The sequence below is a fragment of the Urocitellus parryii genome, chromosome X, assembly GCF_045843805.1.
Source record: "Urocitellus parryii isolate mUroPar1 chromosome X, mUroPar1.hap1, whole genome shotgun sequence".
Classification (NCBI taxonomy): Eukaryota; Metazoa; Chordata; class Mammalia; order Rodentia; family Sciuridae; genus Urocitellus; species Urocitellus parryii.
In genome coordinates this window covers 70547511-70553158 of record NC_135547.1, presented here as the reverse complement: position 1 = coordinate 70553158, position 5648 = coordinate 70547511, and positions in this window count along the sequence as shown.

Genomic DNA, 5648 nt, shown 5'->3' with positions numbered 1-5648 from the left:
GGCGGTGTCCCAAAATGGCAGTGAGCAGTTTTAGAAATGAGGCTGAATGGGCACACTGAAAGATGGCTTTGGGCAGCCTGTTTAGAGATGTAGTGCTGTGGTATATGGACATGGTTCTCAGCATGGTAGACAGTCCTGGGCCTGGGCCTGGGCTCCTCATGGGTTGGCAAGGTGGTCCCAGGCCTTGGCCTAGACTCTGCTGGTCAGCCAGGCTGTCCTGGGCCTGCCTGGCCTCCACAGGGATCAGCGAGACTGTCCTGGACCTACTTGGTCTTCATGGATCAGCAAGACTGTCCTGGGCCTTCCTGGTCTCTGTATGTGTTGGTGGGGCTGTCCCCTCAACCCTGACTTTCTGGATCTGGCTTATTTCACTTAATATTATACTCTCCAGTTCCATCCATTTACCTACAAATGACAATATTTCATTTTTCTTTATGGCTGAGTAAAATCCCATAATGCCATATATTACATTTTCTTTATTCATTCATCTGTTGACAGACACATAGACTTGTTTCATAACTTGGCTTTTGTGAACTGTGCTGCTATAAACATTGGTATTCATGTATCAAAAGAGTATGCTGAGAAATTCTTTGCCAGCTATTCTGCTAACAGAGGATAAATACCAGAATATATACTAAATTCAAAAGACTAAATGCCAAAAAATAGCCTATACAACAAATGTGTAAATGAGCTAAACACATATTTCTCAAAAGAAGAAATATAGATGCCCAACACAAACATGAAAAAATATTCAATATCTTTCATTTTTCTATTAAATATTTCAGTTATATGACTATATTAAACAAATTTAACTTTTTTATTTATTCTTTTTTAATTTTGAAATATAACACAGTTCACTGTAAAACCAGAATTTATGCTATGCACTGATATTGAGTATTAAAAGTTTCGATCATTTTAAAATTAAGTTTCCTAAAAGACTTTATCACGATATATATATATATTTCAACAACTTTAGCCACTTAACTGTACATTCAAAAGAATAAAGTACCTTCACATTTTGTGCAACTATTACCACTCTCCATTCCCACGATGTTTTCATCATCTCATACTGAAGCTCTGTACCCATTAAATACGAAGTTTCCCTTTCCCTATTCATGACAAATCCTGAAAACCACAATTGTACTATCTATTTTAACTAATTTGACTATTTTATATACCTCATATAAATAGAATAACATAGGCTTGGGAGGATGAGGTAGGAGAATCATGAGTTCAAAGTCATCCGCAGCAACTTAACAAGGCATTAAGCAATTCAGTGAGACTCTAAATAAAATGTCTCTAAATATAGAAAAGGGCTGGGGAGTGTTTCTCAATGGTTAAGTACCTCTGGGTTCAATCCCCAATTCCAAAAAACAAACAAACAAATAGAATAATATTTGTCCTTTTGCATCTGGCTTATTTAACTTAGGATGCCTTCAAATTTCATCCATACCATAGTCTACATCATAATTTCATTCAATTTAAGGCTGAAATATGAAATTTGAATCAATTGGATAAAGAATATGAATATGAGAATGCTATAAGAAGGGAAAGTATTAGTATGACAACAATGCAATCACAGAAAACGTATTTATGAGGTAACAAAAAGTAAAGGGAGACTTTTTTTCATTTTTAAATATATACATATAGTAAGGGAAAATCAAAATTAAATGCAGGGCATTCTACCAAATAATTCCAAAAACCAGCATAATGTGACATTATGAACTTTATATTTCATAATGAAAAGACAGTGAATCAAATATTTATACTGATAGTCACATTTGAATACAAGATTCAAACAGACTAATGCTGAAAATTAGAATTTTGATTTTGTTTGATTATTATAACTTAACTTAAACACAAGGTTTGGCATATGGGATATGGATATATATATATAGATATAGATATGGATATATAGATATAGATATAGATATAGATATGGATATATATATATATATATATATATATATATCCCATTTTATTTATTCATTCACTCAATAATAGACTTTTGGATTGCTTCCATAATTTGGCTAGTGTGAATAATGCTACTATGAACACAGATGTACAAGTATATGTTTCAGTCTCTGCTTTTAATTCTTTTGAAGTGACTGTTGAATCATATAGCAACTCTTTAATTTTTAGGGGATCTGCCATGATATTTCCACAATAACAGCACCACTTCACTTTTCCACCAGTAATTCACAAACATTCCAATTTTTCTACATCCCCACCCAAACGAATATTTCAGGTGTTTTTTTAATAACAGCCATCCTAATGCATGTGAGGTGAAGATGTATCTCGTGATTTATTTATCTAATGACTAAGAATGATGAATATCTTCATGTTCTTATTGCCCATTTGGATATTTTCCTTGGAGAAATGTATATTCAGATCTTGTGACAATTTTATATTTGAATCATTTGTTGCTTTTGAATTGTAGAAGTTCTACATATATTCTGGATACTAATCCCTTATCAATGATCTGTTTTGCAAATGTTTTCTCCATTTTGTAGTCTGCCTTTTCACTCTGTTGAAAAATCTCCTATGATGCACAACTTTAATGAAATTCAGCTTGTCTTATTTTCTTTCATTGCTTTTTCAAGAAATCATTGCCAAATCCAGTGTCATTTCCTCTATGTTTTCTTCTAAGTTTTATAGTTACAACTGTCTTTAAAATTTTACTTGTTGTTTTTAGTAATACATGACAGTATTGTCTATTTTGACATATTTATACAAATAAATATGGAGAACCAATTATTCTAATTAGTATACCAGTCTTGTGGTTATACACAATGTGGAGATTCACTGTGGTGTATTCACTCATATACATAGGCACATAACTCTTAATTTTATGTCCTTGATCCATTTGTAGAAAATTTTTGTATATGGTGTTATGTAAGTTTCTACTTTTATTTTTTGGATTCCCAGTTATGTATATATAGTTATTCAGCATAATTTGTTTAGAAGATTGTCCCTTAATTATTGAAGGGTCTTTACACCTTCATCAAAAAGAATCTGACATATATGCAACTGTTTATTTCTAGGCTCTCCACTACATTCCATTGCCTTATACTTCCCTCCTGAGAGATTTTTAAATAACAGGAAATCGTTTGAACCCAAAGTAGAATACCAATAGAAGCAGAAAAAGACTGTTCCTATTCTTAAATTTTAGGACCACTTATTGAGTAACTGTGATAATTAAAAGTGAAATATTATGAAATCACACTGGAGTTCTTGTTTGTGGAATATTGAAAGCTATAAACTTTAGGAGTATCACTAATTTTGTGATTCTTGTACAGATCCTCATATTTTCTCGAAATTTCCTGAGTTCATCATATCCAAAATATCCTTTCCTTCACATCTTCCTTCAGTATGCTTATAAAATTCCACATCCTCTTGGAGAAATTACAAACAGTGAATTTATATATAACATATACAATAACCAACATCTTCATGGAAAATAAATGCAACGTTTATTTAAAGTGTGCAAAATCCATACAGTCTACGAGCTGTCTTGCTTAATGTCTTCATGGGTTTGGTCTTCCAAGCTACAAACACTGCAGTCATATTATATACATAAAATTATTTTGTGATTCTGTGAACATGATACATACTAATTATAAAAATTCAAACAATGAAGAACATAATGGAATTACCCAGAAACAGCATCATTAAAACCATTTCTCTATGTAAATAATAGTGATAGATTGATAAATGAATAAATATATTTACAGAAATAATCATATTGAAATGACATTGCCAGGTGCAGTGGCACATGTCTGTAATTCCAGCATCTCAGGAGGCTGAGGTAGGAAGACTGTGAGTTCACAAAAGAGAGGTGCTAAGCAACTCAGTGGAACCCTGTCTCTAAATAAAAAAAAAATAGTCCTGGGAATGTGGCTCAGTTACCGAGTGGCCCAGAGTTCAATTCCTGGTACTCCTCCTCAAAAAAGACATTGCATCAATAAACAAATATATGAAAAAATGTTCATCATCTCTAGCAATTATAGAAATGCAAATCAAAACTACTCTAAGATATTATCTCACTCTAGTCAGAATGGCAGCTATTATGAAGACAAACAACAATAAGTGTTGGCGAGGATATGGGGAAAAAGGTACACTCATACATTGCTGGTGGGACTGCAAACTGGTACAGCCATTATGGAAAACAGTATGAAGATTCCTTGGAAATCTGAAAATGGAACCACCATTTGATACAGCTATCACTCTCCTCAGTTTATACCCAAAGGACTTGAAAACAGCATACTATAGGAACATAGCCACATCAATGTTTATTGTAGCACAATTCACAAAAGCTAAACTGTGGAGCCAACCTAGATGTCCTTCAGTGGATGTATGGATAAAAAAAGGTGGCATATATACACAATAGAATTTTACTCAACAATAAAAGAGAATATGGGCTGGGGATGTGGCTCAGGTGGTAGCGCGCTTGCCTGGCATGCGTGCGGCCCGGGTTCGATCCTCAGCACCACATACCAACAAAGATGTTGTGTCCGCCGAGAACTAGAAAATAAATATTAAAAATTCTCTCTCTCTCTCTCCTCTCTCACTCTCTCTCAAAAAAATAAAATAAAAAAATAAAAAAAAATAAAAGAGAATAAAATCATGGCATTTGCAGGTAAAGGGGTGGTGTTGGAGAAGATAATGCTAAGTGAAGTTAGCCAATCCCCCCCAAAAAATGCCAAATGTTTTCTCTGATATAAGGAGATTGACTCATAGTGGGGTAGGGAGGGGGAGCATAGGAGGAATAGATGAATTCTAGATAGGGAGGAGGGGTGGGAGGAAAAAGGAGAGTGCAGGGAATTATCAAGGATGGTGGAATATGATAGACATCATTATCCAAAGTACATGTATGAAGACAAGAATTGGTGTCAACATAAAAATTGTGCTGTTTATGTGTAATAAGAATTGTAATGCATTCTGCTGTCATTTATTTTTTAAAGTATCAATAAAAAGACACTGATTATTCAAATATTTAAATTAAAATTATCATTGCTTAATTTCAGATATCATTATTTTTTAATTTTGATTTTTGTATTTATTTCTATTTATTCTATTCCATTTCTTTGAGAATTATCAATACGTATGTGAACATTTACATTCTATTTCTATGAGACTTTCTTTTGATAAGCCTCAAACTTCAGATATTATTAATTAATATCTTGCTTGAAATATGTGATATTAACAATCTTGCATCTTCTATTCAACCAGTCTCACCTCACCCATTTCCTGACTGGGGTTATTCGTATTAAAGTTTTCATACTGTCATCCTGTAAGTTGTCCATTCCTTTCAGTAAAAAGTCTGAAAAAATATGGTTATGTCATACTAGACAAAGGTGCCAAAAACATTCACTGGAGAAAAGATAGCCTAGTCCACAAATGGTGCTGGCAAAACTGGAAATTTATATGTAGCAAAATGAAATTAAACCTCTATCTCTCATCCTGCACAAAAATCAACTCAAATTGGATTAATGACTTAGCCACTAGAACAGAGACCCTGCAGCTAATAGAAGAAAAAGTACTCCTAAAGGTTCACCATGTTGGCCTAAGATCTGACTTCCTTAACAAGATTCCTAAAGCGAAAGAAATAAAATCAAGAATTAATAAATGGGATGGATTCAAATTAA